Here is a 20,000-nt window from a genome sequence, read left to right on the forward strand (position 1 = left end):
GTTTTTACCTGTTACACTGTACGTTTATCTTTTTGCCCGCGTGAGCAGAGCGTGAGCCACTTTATCAGCTGTTCTCGGGTGTGACTGAGCTACCCGTCGTCGACATCTTGAAGATGGAGACAGGGTACATGTTTACAGAGGGTACATGTCAATGATCCAAAGTGGTTTCTTCTCTCATCTCCATATAAAAACACAGGATAGTTCAGATCGCGTCGGAGCCAATAAGATGAGGTGAGGAGAGGAAGCCAGGAAGCAATAGTCCATGCTTTTCAGTTCGTAGTAGGCCTAGCCCTTGGTCGTAGCCTGGAGAGATAGATCTAGATGTTCTAGAGAGAGCGAGATCTAGGATTGTTCTAGAGTGAGAGAGATAGATCTAGATGTTCTAGAGAGAGGGGGATAGATTTAGACGTTCTCGATGGGGGATAGCTCTCGTCCTGATGCTTGACCATGTGTTCCTGTCAGAGGGGCCAGGGGGCGCCAGCCAGGGAACCTGTGGTCACAGAGGAACAACAGAAACAGATGATGATGCACCACTACAAGAGACAACAGGAACTCAAGGTGGGACTCACACACATACACACACGTACACACACACATACACACATACACACACACATACACACACACATACATACATACATACATACATACACACACACACACACACACACACACACACACACACACACGTACACATATATACACACACACACACACACACACGTACACACACACGTACACACACACACACACACACGTACACACACACACACACACGTACACACACACACACACATACACGCGTACACATACACACACACACACACACACACACGTACACACACACGCGCACACGTACACACACACACACACACGTACACACACACACGCACACGCACACACACACGTACACACACACACACACACGTACACATATACACACACGTACACATATATACACACACACACACGTACACATATATACACACACACACACACACACGTACACATATATACACACACACACACACGTACACATATATACACACACACACACACACACGTACACATATACACACACGTACACATATACACTCACTCACACACACATACACACACACATACATACACACACATACACACTCGCACACGCACACATACACACACACACGTACACATATACACACACACACGTACACATATACACACACGTACACATATACACACGCACACATACATACACACACGTACACATATACACACACATATACATATACAAACACACACGTACACATATACACACACACACACGTACACATACACACACACATACACTCACTCACACACGCACACACATACACACACATAAACACACGTACACATACACACACACACACAAGTACACACACATACACATGCATTCAGTTGAAGTCAGAAGTTTAAATACACTTAAATTGGAGTCATTAAAACTTGTTTTTACATTTACATTACATTTAAGTCATTTAGCAGACGCTCTTATCCAGAGCGACTTACATTTTTCAACCACTACACAAATGTCTTGTTAACAAACTATAGTTTTGGCAAGTTAGTTAGGACATCTACTTTGTGCATGACACAAGTCATTTTTCCAACAGTTGTTTACAGACAGATTATTTCACTTATAATTCACTGTATCACAATTCCAGTGGGTCGTAGCTTACATACACTAAGTTGACTGTGCCTTTAAACAGCTTGGAAAATTATGTCATGGCTTTAGAAGCTTCTGATAGGCCAATAGACATAATTGGAGGTGTACCTGTCGAGGCATTTCAAGGCCTGTTCTCAAAACTCAGTGCCTCTTTTGCTTGACATGGGAAAATCAAAAGAAATCAGCCCAAAATTGTAGACTTCCACAAGTCTGGGTCTTGGGAGCAATTTCCAAACACCTGAAGGTACCACGCCATCTGTACAAACAATAGTACGCAAGTATAAACATCATGGGACCACGCAGCCATCATACCGCTCAGGAAGGAGACGCTTTCTGTCTCTAGAGATTAATGTACTTTTGGTGCGAAAAGTGCAAATCAATCCCAGAACAACAGCAAAGGACCGTGTGAAGATGCTGGAGGAAACAGGTACAACAGTATCTATCCACAGTCCACGAGTCCTATATCGACATAACCTGAAAAGGCCGCTCAAAGGAAGAAGCCACTGCTCCAAACCTCCATTAAAAAAGCCAGACTACGGAGCCTTGCGTCTGCACATGGGGACAAGATCGTACTTTTTGGAGAAATGTCTCTGTTCTGATGAAATAAAAATAGAACTGTTTGGCCATAATGACCATCGTTATGTTTGGAGGGAAAAAGGGGAAGCTTGCGTAAAGCCGAAGAACACCATCCCAACCGTGAAGCACGTGGGTTGCAGCATCATGTTGTGGGGGTGGTTTGCTGCATGAGGGACTGGTGCACTTCACAAAATAGATAGCATCATGAGGAAGGAAAATTATATGGATATATTGAAGCAACATCTCAAGACATCAGTCAAGAAGTTAAAGCTTGGTTGCAAATGGGTCTTCCAAATGGACAATGTCCCCAAGCATTCTTCCAAAGTTGTGGCAAAATGGCTTAAGGACAACAAAGTCAAGGTATTGGAGTGGCCATCACAAAGCCCTGACCTCAATCCTATAGAAAATGTGAGGGCAAAACTGAAAAAGCGTGTGCGAGCCAGGAGGCCTTCAAACCTGAGTCAGTTACACCAGCTCTGTCAGGAGGAATGGGCCAAAATTCACCCAACTTATTGTGGGAAGCTTGTGGAAGGCTTCCCAGAACATTTTACCCAAGTTAAACAATTTTAAGGCAATGCAACTGTAACGGATGTTAAACAGCTAGCTTAGTTAGCGGTGGTGCGCGCTAAATAGCGTTTCAATCGGTGACGTCACTTGCTCTGAGACCTTGAAGTACTGGTTCCCCTTGCTCTGCAAGGGCTGCGGTTTTTGTGGAGCGATGGGTAACGATGCTTCGTGGGTGTCAGTTGTTGATGTGTGCAGAGGGTCCCTGGTTCGCGCCCGGGTCGGGGCGAGGGGACGGTCTAAAGTTATACTGTTACACTACCAAATATTAATTGATTGTATGTAAACTTCTGACCCACTGGGAAGGTGATGGAAAGAAATAAAAGCTGAAATAAATCATTCTCTCTACTATTATTCTGACATTTCACATTCTTCAAATAAAAGTGGTGATCCTAACTGACCTGAAACAGGGATTTTCTACTGGGATTAAAATGTCAGGATTTGTGAAAACGGAGTTTAAATGTACTTCTATTGAGGTGTATGTAAACTTCTGATGCAACTATACATGTGAATATTACAGACTCCCTGTCCTATAGTGAATACACAGTCTATAGTCTATACAGTATCCCTGTCCTATAGTGAATACACATTATATAGTCTATACAGACTCCCTGTCCTATAGTGAATATACATTATATAGTCTATACAGACTCCCTGTCCTATAGTGAATATACATTATATAGTGAATATACATTATATAGTCTAAATAAACTCCTGTCCTATAGTGAATATACATTATATAGTCTATACAGACTCCCTGTCCTATAGTGAATATACATGATATAGTCTATACAGACTCCCTGTCCTATAGTGAATATACATTATATAGTCTATACAGACTCCCTGTCCTATAGTGAATATACATTATATAGTGAATATACATTATATAGTCTATACAGACTCCCTGTCCTACAGTGAATATACATTATATAGTGAATATACATTATATAGTCTATACAGTATCCCTGTCCTACAGTGAATATACATTATATAGTGAATATACATTATATAGTCTATACAGTATCCCTGTCCTACAGTGAATATACATTATATAGTCTATACAGTATCCCTGTCCTATAGTGAATATACATTATATAGTCTATACAGACTCCCTGTCCTATAGTGAATATACATTATATAGTCTATACAGTATCCCTGTCCTACAGTGAATATACATTATATAGTCTATACAGTATCCCTGTCCTATAGTGAATATACATTATATAGTCTATACAGACTCCCTGTCCTACAGTGAATATACATTATATAGTCTATACAGACTCCCTATCCTATAGTGAACATACATTATATAGTCTATACAGACTCCCTGTCCTATAGTGAATATACAGTCTATAGTGAATATACATTATATAGTGAATATACATTATATAGTCTATACAGTCTCTCTGTCCTACAGTGAATATACATTATATAGTCTATACAGACTCCCTGTCCTATAGTGAATATATATTATATAGTCTATACAGACTCCCTGTCCTATAGTGAATATACATTATATAGTCTATACAGACTCCCTGTCCTACAGTGAATATACATTATATAGTCTATACAGTCTCCCTGTTTTACAGTGAATACACATTAGTGTATTATGTCTGTGGTTTTATCTGAGTACATTACCGTAAACCTTAGTGTATTATGTCTGTGGTTTTATCTGAGTACATTACCATAAACCTTAGTGTATTATGTCTGTGGTTTTATCTGAGTACATTACCGTAAACCTTAGTGTATGATGTCTGTGGTTTTGACAGATGCTGGACGAGGTGGAAGACGACAGTCACCTCCACTCAGACTGGTCAGACAGACAGGCCTTAAAGAGACAGTTCCAGGGCCTCAGCAACATCAAGTGGGGTCCCAGATAGACACACGTCTTTATTTATTTATTTAATACAAATTGTAAGCTTTAGTTTGCAAAAAAAAATTAAGTTGCTTCTGCAATGTTGAAAATAAAGTGTGTTGACAAAAAAAACGTGTTTTAAATATATACACACGCCAACAGACAGAGGGAGACAGACATGGATATGAACCCACACACTCACTATTGATGCCATAAGACTGTAGACTGTTTTTCTACAGAAACATTGTTCTCTCTAACCTGTTGCTCCACCTGGAATCTGTTCACTGTTGTCTGTGTGCTTGTCCATGTTTTCTTTTTTAATGTTCTGTCCATCATCTTTATTTAAACTTAGGCCACGTGACCATGTCATAGAAATGTCAAATTGGAAATGGTCAATAATAGGTATTGTAATGAACTGATCAATCTTGCGTGTATGGATCCCAATGTCCTCTCTCTTTGGCCGGGATTCAAGCCAAGCCGGGGCTCAACCTTTTTCCTTCTACCCCGTTTTCTCCCCAATTACGTGGTATCCAATTGTTTTTAGTAGCTACTATCTCGACTCATCGCTACAACTCCCGTGCGGAAGGTTGAAAGTCATGCGTCCTCCGATACACAACCCAACCAAGCCGCACTGCTTCTTAACACAGCGCGCATCCAGAGAGACGATATCTCATGCGGAAGCAAGGTGAATTGACGCAACAACGCATCCCATTTCCCTGGAACATGGTGGTGTAGAGGTTACTATTTTACTTTCAGTTTCGTCCACCAACTTCAAACAGCAGTAAAAATGATTGTTTTTGTTATTGAAAATATTTCACAGGGATTTAGATTTAATACAGTGATTCCCTACACTATTCAGTGCTTGTTTTCTCACATAAACTGAAATTGAGCAAAGAGTGTAGAATTTTTAGCAACCAGGAAATTACAAGCGCTTTTTTTTTCCATTCTTTCATTGTTGGTTGTGCTCGAGGAGGAGAGGACACGCCTCCTAGTGACACCGATGGAAGAGCGTGAGGGTGCAGTTTCCCTTCGTGACAACAAAGGCAATTGTGGCTTTTGTTGTCTAATAGAAAAGTTAACATTTTTGAATGTAATTTAAAAATATATATATTGTGAAACACTATCATTCCACTATTACTGCAGATATATTATGTCAATGTCATTAAATTACAATGCAAAAGTCCTTTTTTAAATGATCTTTAAAAGTCTGGTGTAGTGTGCAGCGTTATAACGAGTCTTGCATTGAATCCCGGCCTTTCTCTCTGTCTCTCTGTGTTCACTGACTCCGTGTTGCGTCATGGGTAGTTGACGTCCAGTATTCTGGGTGTATCAATCAGAACTTACACTGAGGAGGATGCACCATGCTTCCTCTCTTTGTCCCAGCCTGGGCAACCAGGCCTCTGTAACCCAATGCTTCATACAGCCAGGATGTTACCTCACCACAACTACACCCTAGTCACTATGGAGTGCATTACTTTTGACAAGGTCAAAAGTAGTGCACTATATAATCTATTTGGGATACACACACAGCCTCGCTCCACAGGGGAAGTTCTAGAGTTCACACTGAAGGTTCCAGAACAACAGAGGAGGGTGAAGGTTCCAGAACAATAGAGGGTGAAGGTTCCAGAACAACAGAGGAGGGGTGAAGGTTCCAGAACAACAGAGGAGGGGTGAAGGTTCCAGAACAACAGAGGAGGTGAAGGTTCCAGAACAACAGAGGAGGGGTGAAGGTTCCAGAACAACAGAGGAGGGGTGAAGGTTCCAGAACAACAGAGGAGGGGTGAAGGTTCCAGAACAACAGAGGAGGGGTGAAGGTTCCAGAACAACAGAGGAGGGGTGAAGGTTCCAGAACTACAGAGCAGTTTACAAGCAGGACAGGGTAGGAAGTGGAAACCTGGACACAGAGTGGAACATTTCTCAACCTTCTGAAGCAACATACAGTTACTATACCAAAGGAACCACCTAATATTGAGTTGCCCCCCCCCCCCCCCCCCCCATTTGCCCTCAGCATGGACTCTACAAGGTGTCGAATGCGTTCCACAGACATCCTGGCCCATGTTGACTCCAATGCTTCCCACAGTTGTGTCAAGTTGGCTGGATGCCCTTGGGGTGGTGGACCATTCTTGATACACATGGGGAACTGTTGGTGTGACAATCCCAGCAAAGTTGCAGTTCTTGACACAAAACGATGTGCCTGACACCCTCTACCATACCCCTTTTAAAGGCACTTCAGTCTTTTCTTGCCCAGACACAATCCATGTCTCAAGGCTACAAATCCTTCTTTAACCTGTCTCCTCCCCTTCATCTACACTGATTGAAGTGGATTTAACAAGTGACATCAATAAGGGATTATAGCTTTCCTCCTGGTCAGTCTGTCATGGAAAGAGCAGGTGTTCTTAATGTTTTGTCCACTTTCGGTGTATATTGCCTAACCGATAAGTCTCAGACTGTGTAATATTTAACGTCTTGAAAAGGCGTCCCAAAGACACCTTATCCCCTATATAGTGTGCTAGTTCAGACCAGCACTCAGCCATTCAGGACTCAGAAAGTGTTTTTTCATCGTCCCCGTATGCATTGAAAAAAAACAACATAAACAATGTGCTCGGATCCACTTTATACAAAGTTAAATCTGCTGCTGGCTCCTCCTGTATAAAATCCAAAGAAAAGAAATAGAACAACGCTCCGGTGGTAGAAACAGAATACAAAATACAATATCCAATATGTCATACAATATGCCAACCTGTCATTGTGATGTCATTACCTGTCATTATGATGTCATTCCGTGTCATTATGATGTCATTAACCTAAATGTTTGGCCTATTCAGAACTTATTACAAAAAACAAGCTGCAGGAAAAATGTAATTTCATTAAGGCCTGCTGGGTGCAAGAGTCCATTTAAGTGTATTTAACGGAGGTCTGTCCGACTTCTCCTTCTGAAGTATGTCATGGAACATCTTGACTGACCTGAGTCTTGGAGGGCTGAGTGTTTTGTCATTTGATTTGTCAAGCGGGGGACCAACTCCATGATTTTGGAATGAGATGATCGACAAGCAGGTGTCCACATATCTTTGGTCATGTTGTGTACTTCAGTTCTTTATTTCACCACTTCTTCCCCTTCTGGAAACCTTGGTTACAACCGCGCTAAAAATCATCAGTAAAAATAAAGTATTCTGCAGTCTCTAGTTTAATTTTTATCTTGATTATTGTCCAGTCGTGTGGTCCAGTGCTGCAAAGAAAGACCTAGTTAAGCTGCATCTGGCCCAGAACAGAGCGGCACGCCTTGCTCTTCATGGTAATCAGAGGGCTGATATAAATACTGTGCCAGTCTCTCTTGGCTCAGAGTCGAGGAGAGACCAACTGCATCACTTCTTTTAATAACATTGTGTTGAAAATCCCAAGTTGTTTTGCACTGATCAACGTAAACACAGCTCTGCCACACACACACTTATGTCACCAGGGGTCTTTTCATAGTCCCCAAAACCAGAACAAATTCAAGATGGCGTACAGTATTATAGAGACATTATTGCATGGAACTCTGTTCATCTCATATTGCTCAAATAAACAGCAAACCTGGTTTCATAAACAGATAAAGCAACACCTCGCGGCTAACGCCTCTCCCCTATTGGACCTAGACAGTTTGTGTGGTATTGATATGTAGGCTAAGCTGTGCCTTTTGTAAATTGCTGTAGTTCTGTTCTTGTCTATTGATGTTCTGTATTATGTCATGTTTCATGTTCTGTGTTCTATGTTGTGTGTTCTGTGTTCTATGTTGTGTGTTCTGTGTTTCATGTTCTGTGTTCTATGTTGTGTGTTCTGTGTTCTCTGTGTTTCATGTTGTGTGTTCTGTGTTTCATGTTGTGGTGTTCTGTGTGGACCCCAGGAAGAGTAGCTGCTGCTTTTGCAACCGCTAATAGATCCTAATAAAATACCCTGAACAACAATGAATACGCTCTTGTCGTCTTTCTAGATTGATCTAGAATGTTTTGACACGGTTGATCATGAAATAATACTTGCTAAATTGCATTATTATGGTTGTCATGATTATACATATAAATGGCTATATAATTATGTTTATGATTAGAAAACAATTTCTGTATGCAAATGGTTGTTCATCTACCAAGTGCGAAGATTTCCTGTGGCGTTCCACAGGGTTCGATCCTTGGACCTTTGTTATTCCTAATCTATATATCAATGACCTACCGTACTTCACATTCTTTTTTTTGCCGATGACACCAACTTGATTTGATCACACACAAAAAAATGTCAAATCACAAATCAATGAAGCCAAATCAGGCGCGGCCACATTTTCCCAAATGGTTCCAGATAAATAATTAATCTTTAAATATTGATAAACCCCACATTATTCAGGTAAGAATCTGAAATGTATAATATATGTAAATGTGCATATATACATAAAAACAGCCAGAATATAAAAATGGAATGAAATCTACTAGATTGGGGCGGCAGTGTAGCCTACTGGTTAGAGCATTGGACTAGTAACCGAAAGGTTGCAAGTTCAAATCCCGAGCTGACAAGGTACACAATCTGTCGTTCTGCCCCCTGAAACTGTTCCTAGGCCGTCATTGAAAATAAGAATTTGTTCTTAACTGACTTACCTAGTAAATAAAGGTAAAAAATAATGATTCCTTAGTGTACTAGTTGATGAAAAGTTGTCCTGGAAAGATATTCGTTTCCTACCTACACAAATTACTCATCACACAAAAGACATTGGCCAGACTAGCCACCTCCTCTAACTACTGGGCTCCATTTGCTCCTCCGTTTAGAAACTCAATATATTATCTTTCAAATACAACATTAATATACTCCAATTATTCACCTTCATCTACAAATATACATACTTCCCCGACAACCTACCTAATCCCTTCAGTGTATTCCTCCAGGTTCATTCCCAAATCCATAAAACCAGAGAGAATTCTCTAATCAGATACAGAGGTTCCAAACTCTGGAATTCTTATATTCACATTACCAAAACATCCCTCAATCACTTAGTGTAGACTAAGGGTCAGTCTGATGGACTAGATGACCCAGTAATCCCTCCCTGTAGCGTAACTCTCTCTCACTCACTCTCACACACACACACACGCACACACACATACACACACACACACACACACACAAACATGTTTCTTGTATACTGAGTATATAAATATGTAGTTATAATTAGTATGTTCTGTTTAACTGGCTAAACACTTTATGTACTTATATTTGTATGTTGTTTTTTGAGGTGTGTTTTTTTTTCATATCAGTCCTTTTGGCTTTCCAACCCTGCACACTGTTTTCATATGTTCTATATCTGCACTGTTTGGTCTTTAACATGTTTTCTTACCTGTGAACCCTGCTGTGAATAAATAAGGAGTCTGGTTTGTTACTAAACCTACTCCAGCTGTGTGTAACTGATAGTTAACATGTTTTGGTTCTGTTACTCCAGCTGTGTCTAACTGAGTGGTAGATAAGGAGTCTGGTTTTGTTACTCAGCTGTGTGTAACTGAGTGGTAGATAAGGAGTCTGGTTTTGTTACTCAGCTGTGTGTAACTGAGTGGTAGATAAGGAGTCTGGTTTGTTACTCCAGCTGTGTGTAGTCTGGTTCTGTTACTCCAGCTGTGTTAACTGTGGTTTTGTTACTCCAGCTGTGTGTAACTGAAGATGAGGAGTCTGGTTCTGTTACTCCAGCTGTGTGTAGATGGTAGAGGAGTCTGGTTTTGTTACTCCAGCTGTGTGTAACTGAGTGGTAGATAAGGAGTCTGGTTTTGTTACTCCCAGCTGTGTGTAACTGAGTGGTATAAGGAGTCTGGTTTGTTACTCAGCTGTGTGTAACTGAGTGGTAGATAAAGATGGTTTTGTTGCTCCAGCTGTGATCACTGGTGGTAGATGTGGTTCTGTTACTCAGCTGTGTGTAACTAGTGGTAGATGAGAGTCTGGTTCTGTTACTCCAGCTGTGTAACTGAGTGGTCTGGTTCTGTTACTCCAGCTGTGTGTAATTAATTAGTAGATAAGGAGTCTGGTTTTGTTACTCCAGCTGTGTGTAACTAGGTGGTAGATCTGGTTCTGTTACTCCAGCTGTGTGTAACTGAGTGGTAGATGAGAGTCTGGTTCTGTTACTCCAGCTGTGTGTAACTGAGTGGTGGTCTCCTGGATCAGAGTTCCAGATCTCCTGGATCACTCCTGTCCATGCGTTCTAGCCTCTCCCGCGTCCGCTGTCCTGTAGTCACTTCCTCCCAGCAGTAAGCCAGCTGCCTGTCTGAGTCCGACAGCAGCGAGCAGTCAGTCATCTCCTCCTCTTCTTCATCATCATCATCATCCTCCTCTTCCACACCAGCTCGTGCATGTTTGTGTTTTGTGCGTGTGGCGGAGCCCCCTACAGGTCAGTCTGATAGACACAGCCAGCAGGGTGAGTAGCAGACCAACACACACTGAGGTGAACAGCAACGCCGCAGTATCTGGGTGCTCTGGGGAGGAGAGGAGAGGAGAGGAGAGGAGAGGGGTTAATACAGAGATGGATGGTGTGTGTGTGTGTGTGTTAGCGTGTGTGTGTGTTAGCATGTGTGTGTGTGTGTTAGCGTGTGTGTGTGTGTTAGCGTGTGTGTGTTAGCGTGTGTGTGTGTGTTAGCGTGTGTGTGTGTGTTAGCGTGTGTGTGTGTGTTAGCGTGTGTGTGTTAGCGTGTGTGTTAGCGTGTGTGTGTTAGAGTGTGTGTTAGCGTGTGTTAGCGTGTGTATGTGTGTTAGCGTGTCATTTAGTCTTATCCAGTTACAAATTGAGCGTGTGTGTGAGTGTGTTAGCATGTGTGTGTGTGTTAGCGCGTGTGTGTGTGTGTGTGGCGTGTGTGTGTGTGTTAGCGTGTGTGTTAGCGTGTGTGTGTTAGCGTGTGTGTGTGTGTGTGTGTTAGCGTGTGTATGTGTGTGTTAGCGTGTGTGTGTGTGTGTTAGCGTGTGTGTGTGTGTGTGTGTTAGCGTGTACCTTTAATATAGGAGTAAGTCATGGCAGGGCTACTCATCACTTGAACTCTGTGTTTCCTGGTGTTCTGGAGTCATGAGGATAGACAGCCACATCTGCAGGATCTGGGTGGGCTGGGGAGGACCGGGGTGGGCTGGGGAGGACCGGGGTGGGCTGGGGGAGGACCGGGGTGGGTTGGGGGAGGACCGGGGTGGGCTGGGGAGGACCGGGGTGGGCTGAGAAAAATCATGAAAGAAAATAAATGAGGATTTCTCTTATTCTCATGGAGGTGTAGATTAGATCTCACATTCCAGTGTTGGAACTTGGAAACAAGGCTGCATGGGCCTTCTGTTAATAGGGGACTCTGTGTAGCCAATGGCAACGTCCGCTTTAGGTATAATGCCGGAGCCACTGCTGGATTGGATCGCTGTAATATAGTCCCACCTCTTCCAACAACACCACCAAAACAACTGCTATGCGAATGTTGACTAAAGCGGATCTGACTGTATAGAGCCTTAATCCTAGTTCTGGATTAAAACACGTTTGATGGAGATTCTCCATACAGTATGCTTTTTAGTCTAGAACTAGGCTCAACGTACATCCGGGAAACCAGTACCTTTTGGGTGTGAGGTGGGTCTGTGTAGGACACCTGGGTCTGCTTCCTGCAGTAATGTCTGTGGTACTGTACGGGGAAACAAACAGTGTTACCTGTGAGGAAAGTACTCCTATACTTCTCTGTCATACACACTTCTCGCTCGAAACTACTCTTACAGTCCATCCAAAAGAGTCAAACACACAGAGATGAGCAGTGTTTTCTGTTAGACTTGTTACGTTGGTAAGTAACCAGCGAAGGGAAACTGGTATTGTTTTGTGTATCAATGGAGATTATATGAGCTGTCCAAAGGGACCTTTCAACACGGGTCGAAAGTTGAAATCCCCCAAATGATTATATTCACAACAATGTCTATCAGCTGATGGTATCACAAAGAGCCTGGCATTTGAACCAATCACAGGAAGCGCCACAGGAAGGGGCGTATCCACAAAGCATCTCCAGAGTAGGAGGGCCTGATTTAGGAACAAGTCCCCCTGTCCATATGAATCTAATTCATTATGATCTGTCCATATGAATCTAATTCATTATGATCTGTCCATATGAATCTAATTCATTATGATCTGTCCATATGAATCTAATTCATTATGATCTGTCCATATGAATCTAATTCATTATGATCTGTCCATATGAATCTAATTCATTATGATCTGTCCATATGAATCTAATTCATTATGATCTGTCCATATGAATCTAATTCATTATGATCTGTCCATATGAATCTAATTCATTATGATCTGTCCATATGAATCTAATTCATTATGATCGGTCCATATGAATCTAATTCATTATGATCGGTCCATATGAATCTAATTCATTATGATCTGTCCATATGAATCTAATTCATTATGATCTGTCCATATGAATCTAATTCATTATGATCTGTCCATATGAATCTAATTCATTATGATCTGTCTAGGATCTGTCCATATGAATCTAATTCATTATGATCTGTCCATATGAATCTAATTCATTATGATCTGTCTAGGATCTGTCCATATGAATCTAATTCATTATGATCTGTCCATATGAATCTAATTCATTATGACCTGTCAGGATCTGTCCATATGAATCTAATTCATTATGATCTATCTAGGATCTGTCCATGAATCTAATTCATTGTGATCATCAGGATCTGTCCATATGAATCTAATTCATTATGATCTGTCCATATGAATCTAATTCATTGCCAGTCTATCTAGGATCTTTATCCATATGAATCTAATTCATTATGATCTGTCCATATGAATCATTCATTATATTCTCTTCTATGGGATCTGTCCATATGAATCTAATTCATTATGACCTATCTAGGATCTGTCCATATGAATCTAATTCATTATGACCTATCCTAAGATCTGTCCATATGAATCTAATTCATTATTATTCTATCTAAGATCATCATATGAATCTAATTCATTATGACCTATCTAGGATCTATCCATATGAATCTAATTCATTATGACCTATCTAGGATCTGTCCATATGAATCTAATTCATTATGACCTATCTAGGATCTGTCCATATGAATCTAATTCATTATGACCTATCTAGGATCTATGAATCTATCTTAGAGGACCTGTCCATATGAATCTAATTCATTATGACCTATCTAGGATCTGTCCATATGAATCTAATTCATTATGACCTGTCTAGGATCTGTCCATATGAATCTAATTCATTATGACCTATCTAGGGATCCCTGTCCATATGAATCAATTCATTATAGTCTGTCCATATGAATCTAATTCATTATGATCTGTCCATATGAATCTAATTCATTATGACCTATCTAGGACCTGATCCATATGAATCTAATTCATTCAGAATTGTCTAATTTACTCTAATCCAACTTCGTGAATTGAAATGTTAATTGAATTGGCCATACCCCACAGGAAGAAGAATTTAATTCAGTGCAATTCAAAGAAATTATATATATAAATTCCACTCAGTCATTACAACACATCACTCAACTCAGACACTTCATGAATATGACCCTGGTCCTAGATTAGTGCTCCAACTCTGAGAGACTTCATGAATATGGCCTGGTCCTAGATTAGCACTCCAACTCAGACACTTCATGAGTACAAGCCATAATCCAATTACCATTCGCACGACAATGTCTGTTAGCCAATGACCTCACAAGGGCTCGCATTTGGTCCAATCACAGGAAGCTCCAGGAAGTGTGTTTGTCCGGCAGAGCACTGTTGATGCCATTCTCCAAGTCTATTTCTAGCCTGGTGTTTTCTCTGTGCTGTGTGAGGTCTGGGTCTGGGGTCTGATGCCTGGGGTCTGATGCCTGGGGTCACAGGGTCTAAGGGTCTGATGCCTGGGGTCTGATGTCTGGGGCCTGGGGTCTGATGTCTGGGGTCTGATGTCTGGGGTCTGATGCCCTGGGGTCTGATGCCTGGGGTCTGATGCCTGGGGTCTGGGGCCTGGGGTCTGATGCCTGGGGTCTGATGCCTGGGGTGGGGTCTGATGCCTGGGTCTGATGTCCTGGGGTCTAATGCCTGGGGTCTGATGCCTGGGGTCTGATGTCTGATGCCTGGGGTCTGATGCCTGGGGTCTGATGTCTGGGGTCTGATGCCTGGGCTCTTATGCCTGGGGGTCTGATGCCCTGGGCTCTTATGCCTGGGGTCTTATGCCTGGGGTCTGGGGTCTGATGTCTGGGGTCTGATGCCTGGGGTCTGATGCCTGGGGTCTGATGTCTGGGGCCTGATGCCTGGGGGGTCTGATGTCTGGGGCCTGGGGTCTGATGCCTGGGGTCTGATGTCTGGGGTCTGATGTCTGGGGTCTGATGTCCTGGGCCTTATGCCTGGGGTCTGATGCCTGGGGTCTGGGGTCTGATGCCTGGGGTCTGATGCCTGGGGTCTGATGTCTGGGGCCTGATGCCTGGGCTCTTATGCCTGGGCTCTGATGCCTGGGGTCTGATGTCTGGGGCCTGGGGTCTGATGTCTGGGGTCTGATGCCTGGGGTCTGATGCTGGGGTCTGATGTCTGGGGTCTGATGCCTGGGGTCTGATGCTGGGGCCTGGGGTCTGATGCCTGGGGTCTGATGCCTGGGGCCTGGGGTCTGATGCCTGGGGTCTGATGCCTGGGGTCTGATGCCTGGGGTCTGATGCCTGGGGGCCTGGGGTCTGATGTCTGGGGTCTGATGTCTGGGGCCTGGGGTCTGATGCCTGGGGCCTGGGGTGCCTGATGTCTGATGTCCGATGTCTGGGGCCTGGGGTCTGATGCCTGGGGTCTGATGCCTGGTGCCTGGGGCCTAATGCCTGGGGTCTGATGCCTGGGGTCTGATGCCTGGGGTCTGATGTCTGGGGCCTGGGGTTTGATGCCTGGGGTCTGATGCCTGGGGCCTGGGGTTTTAATGCCTGGGGTCTGATGCCTGGGGTCTGATGCCTGGGGTCTGATGCCTGGGGTCTGATGCCTGGGGTCTGATGGGGTCTGATGCCTGGGGCCTGGGGTTTGATGCCTGGGGTTTGATGCCTGGGGTCTTATGCCTGGGGTCTGATGCCTGGGGTCTTATGCCTGGGGTCTGATGCCTGGGGTCTGATTTATAAACAGTATTTATTTAAATGTTTAATTAAGAACTCAGAGTCTCAACTTCCTGTGCGGTAGAATAGTACAATACACAAGATGACATTTCTAAATGTATTGTTGATCAGCAGTTTCTCTTGTTACGTCAGCCACTCAATTAGTCCATGTCAACAAATGCTTTTTTTGGATTGGTAAGATAGTCTAGCGGCCAGCTATCTGAATAATCATGGTCGATTATTACCGGCCGAGGGGCCCCCATTGATTTAGCTAGTCAGTCTGCAAACATAAAAACTGCAAACATTTCTCTACACCCTATGGCAAAATTACAAGAAATTAGCTGTAAAACAGCTTGTTTTCCTCTCCGTCCCCATGGCAAAATTAGTAAAAATGCATGAAATGTGTTATAAAATTGCAAAATCTTCTCTCCATCCCATAAGAGGTCGCCTGACCTCTAAAACATTTTTTTTAATCTCACATGCAAATCCCCCAACAGCTGCGGCCCTCATGATGAGTTCTGATTTTTTATGTTTATATGAAATTGTTTTATTTATTTTTTTATTTTTTACCTTTATTTTACTAGGCAAGTCAGTTAAGAACAAATTCTTATTTTCAATGACGGCCTAGGAACAGTGGGTTAACTGCCTGTTCAGTGGCAGAATGACAGATTTGTACCTTGTCAGCTCAGGGATTTGAACTTGCAACCTTCCGGTTACTAGTCCAACGCTCTAACCACTAGGCTACTGCCACCCCAAAATATGTTGGGGATCTGCCATCTGACATGAAAAATGTCTGATGGACTACACATTTACTAATTGGATGGATCTCCCATCGATCAAGTTCCCGCCTATAAATGTCTTGTCATTTGGATTGACAAGGATTTAAACATACTGATGAGCGAGTTAAAAGCTAAGAAATTGAGCTCAGGTGCATTTCCATTGATCATCCTTGAGATGTTTCTACAATTGGATTGGAGTCCATCTGTGGTACATTCAATTGGTTGGACATGGTTTGGAAAGGCACACACCTGTCTATATAAGGTCCCACATTTGGACAGGACATGTCAGAGCAAAAGCCAAGCCACGAGGTCGAAGGAATTGTCCGTAGAGCTCAGATACAGGATTGTGTCGAGGCACAGATCTGGGGAAGGGTACCAAAAAATGTATGCAGCATTGACGGTCCCCAAGAACAGAGTCGCCTCCATAATTTAAAAGGAAGAAGTTTGGAACAAACAAGACTCTTCCTAGAACTGGCTGCCCAGCCAAACTGAGCAATCGGGGGAGAAGGGCCTTGGTCAGGGAAGTGACCAAGAACCGGATGGTCACTCTGACAGAGCTCCAGAGTTCCTCTGTGGCGATAATACAACCATCTCTGCAGCACTACACCAATCAGGCCTTTATGGTACAGTGGCCAGATGGAAGTCACTCCTCATACCAGCCCACTTGGAGTTTGCCAAAAGGCTTCTAAAAGGACTCTCAGACCATGAGAAACAAGAGTCTCTGGTCTGATGAAATCAAGATTGAACTCTTTGGCCTGAATGCCAAGCGTCACGTCTGGAGGAAACCTGGCACCGCTCATCACCTGGCCAATACCATCCCTATGGGGAAGCATGGTGGTGGTGGCAGCATCATTCTGTGGAGATGTTTTTCAGCAGCAGGGACAGGGAGATTAGTCAGGATCGAGGGAAAGATGAATGGAGCGAAGTACACAAAGATCCTTGATGAAAACCTGCTCCAAGGCACTCAGGACCTCAGACTGGGGCGAAGGTTCACCTTCCAACAAGACAACAACCCTAAGCACACAGCCAAGACAACACAGGAGTGGCTTCGGACAAGCCTCAGTGTCCTTGAGTGGCCCAGCCAGAGGCCGGACTTGAACCCAATCTAACATCTCTGGAGAGACCTGAAAATAGCTGTGCAGAAACGCTCCCCATCCAACCTGACAGAGCTTGGAGAGGATCTGCAGAGAAGAATGGGAGAAACTCCCCAAATACAGGTGTGCAAGGTTGTAGCATCAGACCCAAGAAGACTCGAGGCTGTAATCACTGCCAAAGGTGCTTCAGCAAAAGTATCTGAATACTTATGTGAAATGTGATATTTCCATTTTTTTAAATATTTAATACACATTTGCAAAAATGTCTAAAAACCTATTTTTGCTTTGTCTTTTATGGGGGTATTGTGTGTAGATTGATGAGGGGGAAAAACGATTTAATCAATTTTAGAATGAGTGTAACGTAACAGAATGTGGAAAAAGTGAAGGGGTCAGAATAATTTTCGAATGCCCTGTATTCCCTCTCAGGAGACTTAAAGTATTTGGCACGGGTCCCCGAAACCTCAAAAGTTCTACAGCTGCACCATCAAGAGCATCCTGACCGGTTGCATCACCGCCTGCAACTGCTCGGCCTCCGACCACAAGACACTACAGAGGGTAGTGCGTACGGCCCAGTACATCACTGGGGCAAAGCTGCCTGCCATCCAGGACCTCTACACCAGGTGGTGTCAGAGGACGGGCTGAGGAGTGCCCGGCAAGCGGTACCAGAGCACCAAGTCTAGGTCCAAAAGGCTTCTTAACAGCAGCGATAAGACTGCTGAACAGCTAATCAAATGGCGCCCGGACTATTTACATTGACACCCCCTTCTTTACACTGCTGCTACTTGTGGTTTATTATCTATTACTATGCATAGTCACTTTACCCCTACCTACATGTACATATTACCTCAATTACCGCGACTAACCCGTACCCCGCACATCGACTCGGTACAGGTACCACCTGTATATAGCCTCGTTAGTGGTATTTTATTGTTGCTCTTTTCTTTTTACTTTATTTAGTAAACTCTTATTAACTCTTATTTTTCTTAAAACTACATTGTTGGTTATGAGCTTGTTAGTAAGTATTTCACAGTAAGATCAACACCTGTTGTATTCAGCGCTTTGACAACGCTGGTCTGACCAATCGGAATCCACGCTTCAAGATTGTTTTGATCACGCAGACTGGGACATGTTTCGGGTAGCCTCAGAGAATAATATTGACGTATACACTGATTCGGTGAGTGAGTTTATAAGGAACTGTATGGGAGATGTTTTACCCACTGTGACTATTAAAACCTACCCTAACCAGAAACCGTGGATGGATGGTGGCATTCTCGCAAAACTGAAAGCGCGAACCACCACATAGAACCATGGAAAGGTGACCGGGAATATGGCCGAATACAAACAGTGTACTTATTCCCTCCACAAGACAATCAAACAAGTGAAATGTCAGTATCGAGATAAAGTGGAGTCGAAAATCAACGGCTCAGACACGAGACGTATGTGGCGGGATCTAGTAGTTCTATTCTATTAGTTCTATTCTATTAGTCCATTTCTATTAGTTCTACTAGTCATATTCTATTCTATTAGTCATATTCTATTAGTTCTAGTAGTTATTATTATATTCTCTTAGTTCTATTAGTCATATTCTATTAGTTCTACTAGTCATATTCTATTCTTTAATTTCTATTAGTCATATTCTATTAGTTCTACTAGTAATATTATATTATATTAGTTCTATTAGTCATATTCTATTAGTTCTACTAGTCATATTATATTCTATTAGTTCTATTAGTCATATTCTATTAGTTCTATTCTATTAGTCCATTTCTATTAGTTCTACTAGTCATATTTTATTAGTTATAATCTATTAGTTATATTCTATTAGTTATATTCTATTAGTTCTACTAGTCATATTCTATTCTATTAGTTCTATTAGTCATATTCTATTAGTTCTATTCTATTAGTCTATTTCTATTAGTTCTACTAGTCATATTCTATTCTATTAGTTCTATTAGTCATATTCTATTAGTTCTATTCTATTAGTCCATTTCTATTAGTTATATTAGTCATATTCTATTAGTTATATTAGTCATATTCTATTAGTTCTATTAGTCATATTCTATTAGTTATATTCTATTAGTTCTATTAGTCATATTCTATTAGTTCTATTAGTCATATTCTATTAGTTCTATTAGTCATATTCTATTAGTTCTATTAGTCATATTCTATTAGTTCTATTAGTCATATTCTATTAGTTCTATTAGTCATATTCTATTAGTTCTATTAGTCATATTCTATTAGCCATATTCTATTAGTTATATTAGTCATATTCTATTAGTTCTATTCTATTAGTCATATTCTATTAGTTCTATTAGCCATATTCTATTAGGCATATTCTATTAGTTCTATTC

General features: G+C 42.2%; 1 pseudogene; it reads right to left on the minus strand.

Moving 5' to 3' along the window:
- Window positions 1–10,837: 10,837 nt before the first annotated feature.
- LOC135534373 (protein eva-1 homolog C-like) overlaps window positions 10,838–20,000 on the minus strand; it is a 19,700-nt pseudogene continuing 10,537 nt past the window's right edge.

This window comes from Oncorhynchus masou, unplaced genomic scaffold (assembly GCF_036934945.1).
Source record: "Oncorhynchus masou masou isolate Uvic2021 unplaced genomic scaffold, UVic_Omas_1.1 unplaced_scaffold_3317, whole genome shotgun sequence".
Taxonomy (NCBI): Eukaryota; Metazoa; Chordata; class Actinopteri; order Salmoniformes; family Salmonidae; genus Oncorhynchus; species Oncorhynchus masou.